Source organism: Mobula birostris, chromosome 13 (assembly GCF_030028105.1).
Source record: "Mobula birostris isolate sMobBir1 chromosome 13, sMobBir1.hap1, whole genome shotgun sequence".
NCBI classification, from domain to species: domain Eukaryota; kingdom Metazoa; phylum Chordata; class Chondrichthyes; order Myliobatiformes; family Myliobatidae; genus Mobula; species Mobula birostris.
Window position 1 is genome coordinate 108,679,479 of NC_092382.1, and position 18,298 is coordinate 108,697,776.

The following is an 18,298-nucleotide window of genomic DNA, read 5'->3' on the forward strand; positions in this document are numbered from 1 at the left end:
AACACCAAACTTGTGCAACCTTTCTCTGTAACTCAGGAGATGAAACCCAGGCAGCACTTTAGTAAACCTCCTCTGTACTCTCTCATTTTTATTGACATCTTTCTTATAATTCGGTAAACCGACTGTACACAATACTCCAAATGTGGACTCACAAATGCCATATACAATTTCAAATTTACATCCCAACACCTGTACTCAATGCTTTGCTTTATAAAGAACTGCATATCAAAAGCTGTCTTCACTCCCGTATCCACATCAGATTCCACCTTCAGGGAACATGCACCTTTATTCCTAGTTCCCTCTGCTCTACTGCATTCTGCAGTGCCCTGCCATTTCCCATGCATTCCTATTCTGATTAGTACTACCAAAATATAGCACCAAATTCAGCATTAAACTCAATCTTCCTTCTTTCGACCCACTCTTCTAAATGATCTAAATGTCACTGCAAGCTTTGAAAACTTACTTCATTATCCAAACTCTACCTATCTTAGTATCATCTGCATATTTACTATTCCAATTTACCACAACATCTTCCAGATCATTAATATATATGACAAACAACATTGGACCCAGTACAGATCCCTGAGTCACAACACTAGACACCGTCCTCCAATCTGACACACAGTTATCCACCGCTTCTCTCTGGCGTCTCCCATCCAGCCACTGCTAAATCCATTTTTCTACTTCAATACTAATACCTAACGATTGAACCTTCCTAACTAACCTTCCGTGTGAAACCTTGTCAAAGGCCTTACTGAAGTCCATATAGACAACTCCCACCGCTTTACCCTCATCAACTTTCCGAGTAACCTCATCAAAAAAATCATTAAGATTTGTCAAACATGACTTCCCACGCACAAATCCATGTTAACTGTTCCTAATCAGACCCGGTCTATCCTGGTTATTATATATACCATCTCTAAAAATACTTTCCAGCAATTTACCCAACACTGACGACAAACTCACAGGCCGATAATTTCTAGGTTTAATATTAGAACACTTGTTTTAAGCAATGGAACGTCATGAGCAACACGCCAATCTTCCGGCACCATCCGCTTTTCAAATGACATTTGAGGTATTTCTGTCAGAGCCCCTTCTATTTCCACACTAACTTCGCTCAAGGTCCTATGGATAATCCTGTTCGGACCCGGAGACTTATCCACTTTTATATTCCTAAAGAGTGCCCGTAATTCCTCTTTTTAATCATTACTTCCCATAACTAGCCCTTGTTTCCTTTGCCTTGCACAATTCAATATCCTTCTCCTTAGTGAATACCAAAGAAAATAAGTTGTTCAAAATATCCCTCATTTCTTTTGGCTCCGCACATAGCCGCCCACTCTGATTCTCTATGGGACCAATTTTATCCCTCATTATCCATTTGCTATTATTATAACTGTAGAGCCCTTTTGGATTTATTTTGAACTTACTTGCCAAAGCAGCCTCATATCTTCTATTAGCTTTTTCTAATTACTACTTAAGATTCGTTTTACATTCTCTATATTACTCGAGCACCCCATTTACTCCAAGCTGACTATATTTATTGTGGATCTTTCTCTTTTTTTCCGAGCCAACTTTCCAATATCCCTTGAAAACCATGGCTCTCTCAAACTTTTAACCTTTCCTTTCAACCTAACAAGAACATAAAGATCATGTACTCACAAACGTTCACCTTTAAATAACCTCCATTTCTCTATTACATCATTCCCATAAACAAATTGCCCCAATCCACTCCTTCTAATTCCTTTCCCATCTCCTCAAAGTTAGCCTTTCTACAATCAAAAATCTCAACCCTGGTGCAGTCCTATCCTTCTCCATAATTATATTGAAACTAATGGTATTGTGATCACTGGACCCGACGTGCTCCCCAACACATACCGCCGTCACCTGCCCTATCTCATTCCTTAACAGGGGATCCAACACTGCCCCTTTTCTAGTTGGTACCTCTATGTATTGCTGCAAAAAACTGTCTTGCACACATTTTACAAACTCCAAACCATCCAGCCCTTTTACAGAACGGGCTTTCCAGTCAATGTGTGGAAAATTAAAATCCCCCACAATCACAACCTTGTGCTTACTACTATCTCCTCACAAATTTGCTCCTCCAATTCTCGCTCCCCATTATGCGGTCTATAATGCACCCGTATAAGAGTCACCACACCTTTCCGATTCCTCAATTCCACCCAAATAGCATCCCTAGACGAGTCCACTAATCTATCTTGCCGGAGCACCACTATTATATTTTCTTTTACAAGCAATGCAACACATCCCCCTCTTTTCCCTCCTATTCTATCAAACCTGAAGCAAAGAAATCCAGGAATATTAGTTGCCAATCGTACTCCTCCTGCTACCATGTTTCACTAATAGCTACAACATCGTATTTCCAGGTATCGATCTATGCTCTAAGCTCATCCAACTTTCTTACAATGCTCCTAGCATTTAAGAAAATCTCCACCTCTTACTCTTCTGTGTATCCCTAATTGTGCAAAGGTCGTTGTTCTCTATTTTTCCTTTTCTTCTTTTTCCCCTATACCTTCGGTCTGAGTGTTCCCGTACTCTGTCCCCTGTCTATCCTCCCTCACAGACTCCCTACTAGCTTTGTCTATTTGTGAACTAACCTGCTCCCTCCTAGTATTTTCAATTTGATTCCTACCACACCCACCCTCCAACCAATGTAGTTTAATATCTCCCCAGTAGCCTTCGCAAATCCCCCCGCCAGGATATTGGTCCCCCTAGGATTCAAGTGCAACACGTCCTTTTTGTACAGTTCACACCTGCGCCAAAAGAGGTCCCAATGATCCATAAACTTTAAATCGTTCCCCCTGCTCCTATCCCTCAGGCACACATTTATCCTCCACCTCATTGCATTTCTACTCTCATTGTCATGTGGCACAGGCAGTAATCCCGAGATTACTACCTTTTCTATCCTTCTTCTCAACTCCCTTCCGAACTCGCTGTCCTATCCTTTCAGGACCTCTTCCCTTTTCCTACCAATGCTATTGGCACCTCTATGTACCACGACCTCTGGCTCCTCTCCCTCCCATTTCGAGGAGAAATTTATTCCTGCCCCCTGGCGTCGGCCGATGCCGACGTCCTGGGGTTCGGCCGAGGAGAAGATTCAAAAAACACACGTCCTAGCTGAAAGTGGGACTGATGTTTTTTTAAAGGAAGGCTACCGCTCAGAAGACTAGCTGCAGTAGTCGGATCTCTGACACTGAGTCTGGCTCTGCAGTGCAGAAGGGACGGTGGAAAAAAAGGACAACGGTAGTGATAGGGGACTCGAAAATTAGAGGTGCAGATAGGAGGTTCTGTGGGCGTGACAGGGAATCGAGGATGGTTTGTTGCCTCCCGGGTGCCAGGGTCAAGGATGTCTCTGATCGACTGCATGACATTCTGAAGTGGGAGGGTGATCAGCCAGATGTCGTGCGTGCACATTGGTACCAATGACATAGCAAGGAAGAGTGAGGAGGTCCTGGAGAGTGAGTATAGAGAGCTTGGTAGGAAGTTGAAAAGCAGGACCTCAAGGGTGGTAATCTCAGGATTGCTACCTGTGCTACGTGCCAGTGAGGGTAAGAATAGGATGCACTGGAAGATGAAGAAGTGGCTGAGTAACTGGTGTAGGGGGGCAGAGGCAGGATCACTGGGACCTGTTTTGGGCAGGTGAGACCTGTACAAGAGAGACGGGTCACACTTGAACTACAGAGGGACCGATTCCTTTCAGGGAAGTTTGTTTGTGCTATTGGGGAGGCTTTAAACTAGATTTGCAGGGGGATGGGAACCAGAATGCCAGAGCTGACAGGGTGGCTGGGGTGAAAATAAATGATGCTAAAAGTTCAAGCAAATCCGCTAATAGGAATTTTGTGAGTGGTGGTAAAAATCTTCTGAGGTGTATATATTTCAATGCTAGGAGTATTGCGGGGAAGGCGGTTAGGTGAGACGGCGTGAATTGACACGAGGAATTATGACGTTATAGCAATTAGTGAAACTTCGCTACAGGAGGGGCAGGACTGGCAGCTTAATATTCCAGGATTTCGATGTTTCAGATGTGATCGAGGTAGAGGAATGAAAGGTGGGGGAGTAGCATTGCTTGTTAGGGAAAATATAACAGCAGAGCTCAGGCAGGACAGATTAGAGGGCTTGTCTACTGAGTCCTTATGTGTGGAGCTGAGAAACAGGAAAGGTATGGCCACATTAGTGGGATAGTATTAGAGACCACCCAATAGTTAACGAGAATTGGAAGAGCAAATCTGCAGAGAGATAGCAGGCAACTGCAGGAAACATAAAGTCGTGGTGGTAGGGTACTTGAATTTTCCATACATTGATTGGTACTCCCATACTGTTAGGGGTCTAGATGGTTTAATGTTGGTAAAATGTGTTCAGGAAAGTTTTCTAAATCAATATATAGAGGGACCAACTAGAGGGGATGCAATATTGGATCTCCTGTTATGAAACGAGTTAGGACAAGTGACGGAAGTCTGTGTAGGGGAGCACTTTGGTACCAGTGATCGCAGCACCATTAGTTTCAACTTGATCATGGACAAGGATAGAGCTGGTCCTAGGGTTGAGATTCTGAACTGGAAGAAGGCCAAATTTGAAGAAATGAGAAAGGATCTAAAAAGCGTTGATTGGGACAGGTTGTTCTCTGGAACAGATGTGGTCCATGGGAAGCCTTCAAAGGAAAATTTTGATTGCAGAGTTTGTACGTTCCTGTCAGGATTAAAAGCAAAGTGAATAGGAATAAGGAACCTTGGTTCTCAAGGGATATTGCAACTCTGATAATGAAGAAGTGGGTGTTGTATGACATGTATAGGAAACAGGGAGTAAATGAGGTGCTGGAGGAGTATAAGAAGTGCAAGAAAATACTTAAGAAAGAAATCAGGAGGGCTAAAAGAAAATATGAGGTTGCCTTGGCAGTCAAAGTGAAGGATAATCCAAAGAGCTCTTACAGGAATATTAAGAGCAAAAGGATTGGTAGGGATAAAATTGGTCCTCTTGAAGATCACAGTGGTCGGCTATGTGCGGAACCAAAGGAAATGGGGGAGATCATAAATATTTTTTTTTTTTGCGTCAGTATTTACTAAGAAAACTGGCATGAAGTCTATGGAATTAAGGAAAACATGTAGTGAGATCATGGAAACTGTACAGATTGAAAAGGTGGAGGTGCTTGCTGTCTTGAGGAAAATTAAGGTGGATAAATCCCCGGGACCTGACAGGGTGTTCCCTGGGACCTTGAAGGAGACTAGTGTTGAAATTGCAGGGGCCCTGGCAGAAATATTTAAAATGTCGCTGTCTACAGGTGAGGTGCCGGAGGATTGGTGAGTGGTTCATGTTGTTCCGTTGTTTAAAAAAGGATCGAAAAGTAATTTGGGAAATTATAGTCCGGTAAGTTTAAGGTCGGTAATATGTAAGTTATTGGAGGGAGTACTAAGAAACAGAATCTACAAGCATTTAGGTAGACAGGAACTTATCAGGGAGAGTCAACATGGCTTTGTGCGTGGTAGGTCATGTTTGACCAATCTATTGGAGTTCTTCGAGGAGGTTACCAGGCAAGTGGATGAAGGGAAGGCAGTGGATATTGTCTACATGGACTTCAGTAAGACCTTTGACAACGTCTCGCATGGGAAGTTAGTTAGGAAAACTCAGTCGCTAGGTATACATGGAGAGGTGGTATATTGGATTAGACATTGGCTCAAAGGAAGCAGCCAAAGAGTGGTAGTAGAGAATTGCTTCTCCGAGTGGAGACCTGTGACTAGTGGTGTGCCAGAGGGATCGGTGCTGAGTCCATTGTTATTTGTCATCTACAACAATGATCTGGACGATAATGTGGTAAATTGGCTCAGCAAATTTGCTGATGATACAAAGATCGGAGGTGTAGTGGACAATCAGGAAGGTTTTCGGAGCTTGCAGAGGGACTTGGACCAGCTGGAAAAATGGGCCGAAAAATAGCAGATGGAGTTTAATACAGACAAGTCTGAGTTATTGCACGTTGGAAGGACAAACCAAGGGAGAACATACAGGGTTAATGGTAAGGCACTGAGGAGTACAGTGGAACAGAGGGATCTTGAATCCCGATACAAATTTCCCTAAAAGTGGCGTCACAGGTAGATAGGGTCGTAAAGAGAGCTTTTGGTGCATTGGCCTTGACTAATCAAAGTATTGAGTGTAAGAGCTGGAATGTTATGCTGAGGTTGTATAAGGTATTGGTGAGGCCGAATCTTGAGTATTATGTTCAGTTTTGGTCACCAAATTACAGGAAGGATATAAATAATGTTGAAAGAGTGCAGAGAAGGTTTACAAGGATGTTGCCGGCACTTGAGAAACTCAGTTACAGAGAAAGGTTGAATAGGTTAGGACTTTATTCCCTGGAGCGTAGAAGAATGAGGGGAGATTTGATAGAGGTATATAAAATTATGATGGGTATAGATAGAGTGAATGCAAGCCGGCTTTTTCCACTGAGGCAGGGGGAGAAAAAAAACAGAGGACATGGGTTAAGGGTGAGGGGGGAAAAGTTTAAAGGGAGCATTGGTGGGGCTTCTTCACACAGAGAGTGGTGGGAGTATCGAATGACCTGCCAGACGAGGTGGTATATGTGGGTTCTTTTTAACATTAAGAATAAATTGGACGGATACATGAATGGGAGTTATATGGAGGGATATATCCCGTGTGCAGCTCAGTGGGACTAGACAGAAAATGGTTCGGCACAGCCAAGAAGGGTCAAAAGGCCTGTTACTGTGCTGTCGTTTTTCTATGGTTTCTGTGGTTTCTTTGTAAGATAAGGAAAGGAGGAACTGCCGAGAAAATTCTAAACACCGGTGAGCGCTGTAGGTAAGCTTTTGGGGGAAGTAAGTGAGTGCGCGGCGTAACAGTGTTAAACCCAGCAGTGAGCGATCATTGTGTATCGAGTGTGTGTACAAAGAAACTTTGTGTTGTCTTAACTGAAATTTAAATCCTAAACAGGTAAAACAGGAAGTGCGAGCAGTCGATAGCGCTGATCCTGCGAAGAAACCGAAGAGTTCAGGAGGTAACAGGAAGCCTTTGAACACTCAACTACAGGTAGGTAAAGAAAAAGACCGACAAAAAAAAGATGAGAAAGATAAAACGGCACCGCCAGCAAATAGGAGACTCCTTTGTCCCGCCGGGATCTCCGGTGGATATGGTAATCACAGAGGCCGGAGATGATAGCTAGACGGTGACATACAGCAGTGATTTGTATGAGTGGTCACATGGGGATTGGCTGCCTGGGGGATGTTTCAATTTGAGACCAATCCAGTACTGGGAGGACGCCACCCTAAGTGGGGACGGCGACCCAAATTGGGATCCTAATTACATGCTAAGTCGTTTTAAACGACGGAAGTTGGTGGCTAAAAGACACCAACCTCCAACGAGAAATGAGATACAGCAGCCTGAAACAGAGAAGACTGAGGCTGGAGCGAAAGCTGTCACGAGACTTAATCCCCAACTCTCCATACCGGCAAGTGAGCCATTGGCACCCAGCACTGAAATAGACTATTAAATAATGACTCTGACTGCCTTCGGAAGACCCGCACCACTCCTTACAAACCCCCATACCAAATGTTCAGGCATCTGACACCCCCAGCGGAGCAGACATCACTGTAACGAGAGAAGGGTCTCAGGAAAGTGTCCACAATCAGTATCCAGGTCCTGCCTTATCCCCATAAACTTTGATTCCGCTATCTTTAAGAGCTCTATCCATCTCTTTCTTGAGAGCATCCAGAGACTTGGCCTCCAAAGCCTTCTGGGGCAGAGCATTCCATATATCCATCACTCTCTGGGTGAAAATGTTTTCCTCAACTCCGTTCTAAATGGCCTACCCCTTATTCTGAAACTGTGGCCTCTGGTTCTGGACTCACCCATCAGCGGGAAAATGCTTCCTGCCTCCAGCGTGTCCAATCCCTGAATAATCTTTTATGTTTCAATGAGATCCGCTCTCATCATTCTAAATTCCAGTGTATACTCGCCCAGTCGTTCTAATCTTTCACATAGAGGGATAGTTTAAGTGAAGCGGCCAGTGCGTGAGTGGGCCAGTGAAGGAGTGGAACTTTGAGGCTTTGACTCGAGAGATTCTGGCAGATTTGGCAGTTGGTCTGTGCAATCAAGTCAATCAAGATTTGAATAGATCAGCAGAAAGCCGTTGATTAGTCAATCAAGATTTGAATAACTCAGACTCAGCAGAAAGCAGCTGATTGGGCAGTCGAATGCAGGTGACCAAACATTTTGAAAAGCTAAAACAGATAAATAGAGGGTTAGCTCACGTGAAGCGGTCAGTGGAAAGCGGCCAGTGCGTGAGTAGGCCAGTGAAGGAGTGGAGCTATGAGGCTTTGACTCGAGAGGCTTCGACGAGAAGAGACGGAAGACGAGCTTGTTCCCAGTTAGTTTTTACAATGTCTCCTGAGACGGTGATGTGCCGCTCATGTGAGATGTGGCAGTCTTGGGGGAACTCCTCTCTCCCGCAGAGTCACATCTGCCAGAAGTGCATACGGCTGGGCGATCTGGAAGACCGTATAAGGAATCTGGAGCAGCAGCTGGATAACCCTCGACTCATAAGGGAGAATGAGGCAGTCATAGATGAGATCTACCAGGAGGTAGTCACACCTAGGCTGTCGGAAGCAGGTCGTTGGGTGACATTCAGAGGGGGGAAAGCGAAGGTGAGCAGACAGGTAGTGCAGAACACCCATGTAGCCATTCCCCTGAATAATAAGTTTACCGTCCTGGATACTGTTGGCGGGGACGACCGATCAGGTGTGAGCCACGGTTGCAGGGCCTCCGGCACTGAGTCTGACCCTGTGGTGCAGAAAGGTGGGACGGAGAAGAGGAGAGCTGTCGTCATTGGAGACTCTTTTGTCAGGGGAGCAGACAGGAGATTTTGTGGACGTGAGAAGGACACCCGCATGGTTTGTTGCCTCCCGGGTGCCAGGGTCCGGGATGTCTCTGATCGGGTGCACGACATCCTGGTACAAGAGAGAAAGCAACCAGAAGTCGTGATACATGTTGGGACCAACGACATAGGCAGGAAGAAGGATGAGGTTCTGAAGTGTGAGTTTCGGGAACTAGGCAGAAGGCTGAAGAACAGGACCTCAAGGGTGGCCTTCTCAGGATTGTTACAAGCGCTACGTGACAGTGATGGTAAGAATTGGAGGAGGTGGCAGTTGAATGCGTGGCTGAGGAGTTGGTACAGGGAGCAGGATTTTAGATTTTTGGATCATTGGGATCTCTTCTGGGGAAGGTGGGACCTGTACAGATTGGATGGGTTGCACCTGAACTCGAAGGGGAGCAATATCCTTGCAGGTAGGTTTGCTAGCATGGTTCGGGAGGATTTAAACTAATTTGCGAGGGGGATAGGACCCAGAGCGATAGAGCAGTGAAAAAAGTGCATGGAGTAAAGCCAGATCTAACATATAGAGAGGCTTTGAGGAAAGAAGCAGAATAAACGGTGTAAAGACAGTAAGGTAGAAGGGCTGAAATGTGTGTACCTCAATGCAAGAAGCATCAGGAACAAAGGTGATGAACTGAGGGCTTGGATACATACATGGAATTATGATGTAGTGGCCATTACAGAGACTTGTCTGGCACCATGGCAGGAATGGATTCGCAATATTCCTGGATTTCAGTGTTTTAAAATGGATAGGGAGGGCGGAAAAAGGGGAGGAGGGGTGGCATTACTGGTCAGGGATACTATTACAGTTACAGAAAGTGTGGGTATTGTAGGAGGATCCTCTTTTGAGTCAATATGGGTGGAAGTCAGGGACAAGAAAGGAGTAGTTACTCTGTTGGGGGTGTTCTACAGGCCCGCTGGTAGCAGCAGAGATACAGAGGAGCAGATTGGGAGGCAGATTTTGGAAAGGTGCAAAAATAACAGGGTTGTTATCATGGGTGACTTTAACTGCCCTAATCTTGATTGGCACCTGATTAGTTCGAACGGTTTTGATGGGGCAGAGTTTGTTAAGGGTGCCCAGGACGGATTCCTGTCACAGTATGTGGACAGGCCGACCAGGGGGAATGCCATACTAGATGTAATATTAAGTAATGAACTGGGTCAGGTCACAGATGTCTCACTGGTTGAGCATCTGGGGAACAGTGACCACCGCTCCCTGGCCTTCAGTGTCATCATGGAAAAGGATAGAATTAAAGAGGACAGGAACATTTTTAATTGGGAAAAGGCACATTATGAGGCTATAAGGATAGAACTTGGGGGTGTGAATTGGGATGATGTTTTTGCAGGGAAATGTATTATGGACATGTGGTCGATGTTTAGAGATCTCTTGCGGGATGTTAAGGATAAATTTGTCCCGGTCAGGAAGATAAATAATGGTAGGGTGAAGGAACCATGGGTGACAAGTGAGGTGGAAAATCTAGTCAGGTGGAAGAAGGCAGCATACATGAGGTTTAGGAAGGAAGGATCAGATGGGTCTATTGAGGAATATAGGGAAGCAAGAAAGGAGCTTAAGAAGGGGCTGAGAAGAGCAAGAAGGGGGCAAGAGAAGGCCTTGGCAAGTAGGGTAAAGGAAAACCCCAAGGCATTCTTCCATTATGTGTAGAAAAAAAGGATGACAGGAGTGAAGGTAGGACTGATTAGAGATAAAGGTGGGAAGATGTGCCTGGAGGCTGTGGAAGTGAGCGAGGTCCTCAATGAATACTTCTCTTCGGTATTCACCAATGAGAGGGAACTTGATGATAGTGAGGACAATATGAGTGAAGTTGTTGTTCTGGAGGATGTTGATATTAAGGGAGAGGAGGTGTTGGAGTTGTTAAAATACATTAGGACAGGTAAGTCCCCGGAGCCTGACGGAATATTGCCCAGGCTGCTCCACAAGGGGAGAGAAGAGATTGCTGAGGTCTGGCAAGGATCTTTATGTCCTCGTTGTCCACGGGAATGGTACCGGAGGATTGGAGGGAGGCGAATGTTGTCCCCTTGCTCAAAAAAGGTAGTAGGGATAGTCCGGGTAATTATAGACCAGTGAGTCTTACGTCTGTGGTGGGAAAACTGTTGGAAAAGATTCTTAGAGATAGGATCTATAAGCATTTACAGAATCATGGTCTGATCAGGGACAATCAGCATGGCTTTCTGAAGGGCAGATCGTGTCTAACAAGCCTGATAGAGTCCCTTGAGGAGGTGACCAGGCATATGGATGATGGTAGTGCAGTCGATGTGATCCATATGTATTTTACTGAGGCATTTGACAAGGTTCCACACGGTAGGCTTATTCAGAAAGTCAGAAGGCATGGGATCCAGGGAAGTTTGGCCAGGTGGATTCAGAATTGGCTTGCCTGTAGAAGACAGAGGGAGGTGTGGCTAGTGGTGTCCCACAAAGATCTGTTGTGGGATATCTACTTTTCGTGATTTTTATTAACGACCTGGATGTGCGGGTAAAACGGTGGGGTGGCAAGTTTGCAGACGACACAAAGGTTGGTGGTGTTGTAGATAGTGTAGAGGATTGTCAAAGATTGCAGAGAGACATTGATAGGATGCAAAAGTTGCAGATGGACTTCAACCCAGAGAAGTGTGAGGTGGTACAATTTGGAAGGGCAAACTCCAAGGCAGAGTGCAAAGTAAATGACAAGATACTTGGTAGTGTGGAGGAGCAGAGGGATCTCGGGGTACATGTCCACAGATTCCTGAAAGTTGCCTCACAGGTGGATACGGTAGTTAAGAAAGCTTATGGGGTGTTAGCTTTCCTAAGTCGAGGGATAGAGTTTAAGAGTCGCGATGTAATGATGCAGCTGTATAAAACTCTGGTTAGGCCACACTTGGAGTACTGTGTCCAGTTCTGGTTACCTCTCTATAGGAAGGATGTGGAAGCATTGGAAAGGGTCCAGAGGAGATTTACCAGGATGCTGCCTGGTTTAGAATGTATGCATTATGATCCGAGATTAACGGAGCTAGGGCTTTACTCTTTGGAGAGGAGGAGGACGAGAGGAGACATGATAGAGGTGTAAAATATAATAAGAGGAATAGATAGAGTGGACAGCCAGCGCCTCTTCCCTAGGGCACCACTGCTCAATACTAGAGGACATGGCTTTGAGGTAAGGAGTGGGAAGTTCAAGGGGGATATTAAAAGAAGTTTTTTACTCAGAGAATGGTTCGTGCGTGGAATGCATTGGCTGAGTCAGTGGTGGAGGCAGAGACACGAGTGAAGTTGAAGAGACTACTGGACAGGTATATGGAGGAAATTAAGGTGGGGGCTTATATGGCAGGCAGGGTTTGAGGGTCGGCACAACATTGTGGGCCGAAGGGCCTGTACTGTGTTGCACTATTCTATGTTCTATGTTCTATATGCCAGTCCCGCCATCTCGAGAATTAACCTTGTGAACCTACGCTGCATTCCTTCAATAGCAAGAATGTACTTCCTCAAATTTGGAGACCAGAACTGAACACAATACTCCAAGTGTGGTCTCACCAGGGCCGTGTACAGCTGCAGAAGGACATCTTTGCTCCTATACTCAATTTCCCTTGTTATGAAGGCCATCATGCCCTTAGCTTTCTTCACTGCCTGTTGTGCCTGCATGCTTACTTTCAGTGACTGATGTACAAGAACACCTAGATCTCGTTGTACTTCCCTTTTTCAGAACGTCACTCTATTTAGAGAATAGTCTGGTGGTTCTTACCACCAAAGTGGATAACCCCACATTTATCTACATTAAACTGCATCTGCTATGCATCCGCCCGCTGACTCAGTCTGTTCAAGTCACCCTGCATTCCCATAACAACCTCCTCACATTTCACACAGCCACACAGCTTTGTGCCACTTGAAAATTTGGTAATGTTACTTTTAATCCCTTCATCTAAATTATTAATGTATATTGTAAGCAGCTGCGGTACCAGCACTGGACCCCGCAGTACCCAACTGTTCACGGTCTGCCATTCCAAACGAGACCCGTTATCGCTGCTCTTTGTTTCCTGTCAACAAGTCAATTGTCAGTCCATCTCAGTATTCTGCCCCAAATACCATGTGCCCTAATTTTGCCCACTAATCTCCTATGTGGGACTATATGAAAGGATTTCTGAAAGTCCAGGTGCACTATATCCACTGGCTGTCCCTTGTCCATTTTCATAGTGTATACTCAAAAAATTACCCGATTCAAGCACGATTTCCCCTTCGTAAATCCATTAGTACAGGGACTGAAGGAAATCTTGGCGTTCCAGTAGAAATTGCATATCCCCTAACAATCTCAGTATTCTGGTATAGTGGAAAGAGCAAACGGGAAAATAAAAGCGGCTTTGACAAATATTTGTCAGCAAAACGGTCTCGGGCGGCCAGAAGCAATGCCCTCAATAATGTACACGATGTGAAATTGGAAGGATAGAAATACAGGACTTACTCCTCATTAAATATTGATGGGGCGGCCGATGACAGCAGGAACTAAGCCTCCCATGACCACAGAAAAAGTAGTACCAATATGCAATGATAAGAAAGTACTGAAATACGCAATCCTGAGATTAACACCCTTCAGGTCCCGCATTTTAACTTCCTACCAAGCTCTCTATACTCACTCTTCAGGACCTTCCCTCTCTTTCTTCCTACGTCATTGTGTACTATGACATCTGACTGTTCACCCTCCTACTTTAGAATACTCTGCAAGCGATCAGAGGCATCCCTGACCCTGGCACCCGGGAGGCAGCAAACCATCCGGGAGTTTCTGTCACGACTGCAGAACCTCCTGATGGTACCTATATCTATCGTGTGCTCTATCACTACCGCTCCCCTTTTTTTCCACCCTCCCTTCTGCACTGCAGAACCAGACTCGGTGCCAGAGATCCGGCTGCTACAGCTTGTCCCAGGTAAGTCTTCCCCCGCAACAGTATCCAACTCGGTATACGTGTTGTAGGAATTTCATCTTATTCTGCTCTACCGTCCCTCTATCTAGATTACTTCTCCATTCGACTTGGGCCGGTTCCTCTCTCATACCACTGTAATTCCCTTTGTTCTACTGAAATATTCATACACCTGGCAGCAGCTTCTCCTTTTCAAATTTGAAACTGAACTCAATCGCCTCAGGTTCATTACACAGCACCCAATCCAAAACAGCTGATCCCGGTGGGCTCATGCAAAAGTTGCAACAAATATCCATCCCTTGGGCATTCTATAAGCTCCCTATCCTGAGATCCAGTACCTTCCAGACTTTTTCAATCCACTTTCATAATAAAATCCCCTATAATTCTCTTGACAATTTCCTTCTGACACGCTTTTTGTATTTCCAGCTGTAACTGGTAGTCCACATCCCTGCTGTATTTTGAAGGCCTGTGTATAACTGCTATTAGTGTCTTTTTACACTTGTCATTTCTTAACTTCACAAAGAAGTTGAGAAGCAGGACCTCAAAGGTAGTAATCTGGGGATTAATGTCTGTGCCACCTGACAGTCAGCATAGGAATAGAATGACGTGGAGGATAAATGAGTGGCTGAGGGATTGGAGCAGGCGGCAGGGATTTAGACTTCTGGATCACTGGAAGCTCTTGTGCAACAGGTTGGACATGTACAAAAGCCATGATTGTACTGAATGGCGGTGCAGGCTCGAAGGGACGAATGGCCTACTCCTGCACCTATTTTCTATGTTTCCATGTTTCTAGCCCAAGGTAATGTTAGAGATCCAGATGATTATAAGGCAAATAAGAAGGAGCTTAAGAGGGAAATTAGGAGACACAGAAGGGGCCATGAGAAAGCCTTGGCGGGCAGGATTAAGGAACCCACCAGGGCATTCTTCAAATATGTGAAGAGCAAGATGATTCGACGTGAAAGAGCACGGCCTGTCAAGTGTGACAGTGGGAATGCGTGTATGGAACCGGAGGAAATAGCAGTGGTACTTAATGAATACTTTACTTCAGTATTCACTGTGGAAAAGAATCTTGGTTACTGTAGTAATGACTTGAAGGACACTGAAAAGCTTGAGCATGGAGATATTAAGAAAGAGGATGTGCTGGAGCTTTTGGAAAGCATCAAGTTGGATAAATCGCCGGGATCGGATGAGATAGGAGCATAGAAACAGAAAACCAACAGCACAATACAGGCCCTTAAAGTTTTGCCGAACATGTCCCTACCGTAGAAATTACCAGGCTTACCCATACTAGACAGCCCATTCCACGCACTCACCACTCTCTGAGTAAAAAACATGCCCCTGACATTTCCTCTGTAGCTACTCCCCAGCACCCTAAACCTGTGTCCCCTTGTGGCAACCATTTCAGCCCTGGGGAAAAGCCTCTGACTATCCAGACGATCAATGCTTCTCATCACCTTATACATCTCTGTCAAGTCAACTGTCATCCTCCGTCGCTCCAAGGAGAAAAGGCCGAGTTCACTCAACCTATTCTCATAAGGCATGCTCCCCAATCCAGGCAACATCCTTGTAAATCTCCTCTGCACCCCTTCTGTGGTTTCTATATCCTTCCTGTAGTGAGATGACCAGAAATGAGCCCAGTACTCCAAGTGGGGTCTGACCAGAGTCCTATATAGCTAGAACATTATCTCTCGGCTCCTAAATTCAATTCCACGATTGTTGAAGACCAATACACTGTACGCCTCCTTAACCACAGAGTTAACCTGAGCAGCTGCTTTGAATGCCCGATGGACTCGGACCCCAAGATCTCTTTGATCCTCCACACAGCCAAGACTCTTACAAACAATGCTATATCCTGCCGTGATGTTTGACCTGCCAAAATAAACCATCACACACTAATGTGGGGTAAACTCCATCTGCCACTTTTCAGCCCAGTTTGGCATCCTATCAATGTCCCGTTGTAACCTCTGACAGCAATCTACACTATCCTCAACACCTCCAACCTTTGTGTCATCAACAAACCTACTAACTCACCCATCCACTTCCTCATCCAGGTCATGTATAAAAATCACGAAGAGTAAGACAATGGACAATAGACAATAGATAATAGGTGCAAGAGTCCGCCATTCATCCCATCGTGCTAGCACCTACATTCACTCTGATCATGGCTAATCTGTCAGGATCTGTAAGGATCCCAGAACAGATCCATGAGGCACTTCACTGGTTACCGACCTTCATGCAGAAAATGACCCGTCTACAACCACTCTTTGCCTCCTGTGGGCAAGCCCGTTCTGGATCCACAAACCGATATCCCCTTGGATCCATCGCTGATCGGGTTGTACACCGTTATTTAAACGGCCCTGCAAATTGAATTTGTACATATGCCTGCTAAACGGAGGTTTACGTATATATTGGTAATAGTGGACATGGTTTTTCAGATGGGAGGAGGGCTATCCAACTGGGAGGAATGATGTAAGAACTGTGGTGAACATATTTATGAAAGACATTATACCTAGGTTTGGAATTCCCCTAGGGTGAATAGCGACAGTGGAACCCGTTTTACAAATAAATTAGCACAGGGACTGAAGGAAGACTTGGGGTTCCATTAGAAATTGCATATCTGCTACCAGCCTCAGCCCTCAGGTATGGTGGAAAGAGGAAACGGTGAAATAAAAGCGACTTTGACAAATTATTGTCAGCAAAACGGTCTCGGACGGCAAGAGGCAATGCCCTTAGTAATGTACGCGATGTGAAATCAGAAGGATAGAAATACAGGACTTACCCCTCATTAAATATTGATGGGGCTGCCTATGACAGCAGGAACTGAGCCTCCCATGACAACAGAAAAAAGTAGTGCTAATATACAATGATAGGAAAACACTAAAATACGCACAAGCATTGTGTCAGGGGGCAGGGAAATTGTATGAGAGGGTCCAGTTAACCCAGGCACCTTTAACTGAAGGTAACATGCATCCATTAAGCCGGTAGACAGAATAAATGGGAGATCGGTAAATAAAGACTCTTTCTCTCCCAGGCGGATGATGACCCATACAGCCGTTAAGGTGAAGAAGAGACCTAATTGAACACATGTCAGCAGGCGTCGGTTGCACCACGACAAGGACGAAATAAAATACCGAACAGGTCAAATCTTCCCAGAGAGAGAGAGAGGAACGGCTCTGAGAACCAAGAACAAAGTGTTAGTGAGAGACCGGAACATAAATTTATTTTAACCTGCACCTCATGTTATATACATGGTGACAGATTATTAACAAAATATATGCTCAATAGAGGACTCATATGAAGGAAGTAGTGGCGATAATCATATTGGGGGTGGGATTGATTAATCCTAACAGCGTGGGAAGCAAATACAAAGAAACAGGAAAGTGGAGAAGAAGTATTAGCCTAAGAAGGAGGGGTCTGTGCGTTAGTAGGGAACTAATGTTGCACCTGTATCCCCGATGCCTCTGAAAATATAACTGATCAGCACATAAAAGTGAAGATAGTGGACATTAGAAAGATAGAGAAACTGTTCAAGAATTTTGGTTCGGGAAAAAAGTGGTGGGAGATAAAAAAAGTGCTATTTTTTTCTGGCTGGCGAGGCTGGGTAACGCATGGAATAGTTTCAGTGGCGATGATATGTGTTTAGGGTGCTGTGTATGTACTGCATTGCAATTCTGCTGTTATCATTTAATGAAAGGAGCCTTCTCTGGCCCTCAAAAGGTCCCTATGGTACCCCAAAGGATGAAAGGACAGCAGGGAACATTGGTGGGGTGCGGAGCTGTACCCAGGGAAGGAGAGTCTCTTCCCCTTCTGAACTCCCTGATGAGGAGGAGGTTGCAATACCCCAGTAAGGAGTGTTAATCTAGAAGATTAACAAAGAGGGAACAGTGGAAGAAAATATCAAGGCCTTGCATTGTATTGGGCATTGGGGGCTAATGATTTGTTTTAAAATGTGCATTCAAAGTCCACAATCGTTTATCTGAAACTAATGTACTCTGTGTGACTGAACTGTGCCCTGCAACCGAGTTATAAAAATATATGCATCTGTACTTCTTTTTTTCTGAGAATTTTCATATGTCTGCGGTTGAGCCAGCTGGCCTGATATATTTTTTTGAGAGGTAACACTTAAGTCAAATGTGTTGCTGCTCAAGAACATATTTTTGTTACTTCCCTGTTCTGTAGCGTTCTCTGGAAATGCTCGACGAAGGTTCAAATAAGGAATTATCTGGTCGTACAATGTCCTGAGGCACGTGACCTTTACTTCAGTAAACAAAAATCCAACTATGTGTCTCTCGTCACGTCCCACTGATGTATAAATATGACTGAGTTTCCTTGTTTGAGGGAGCTCCAGGATCCCGCTTTTCGGTTCTAGGCTCCCCATGATATAATGTGACGAATAAAGAATATTCTACGGCCCTCTCCCTCCGGGTCCGAGTATTCCTTTTCCGCGACAATGTCTCAACATACTATCTCATCTGCCATTTCTTTGCCCACTCTCCAGAACTGACCATG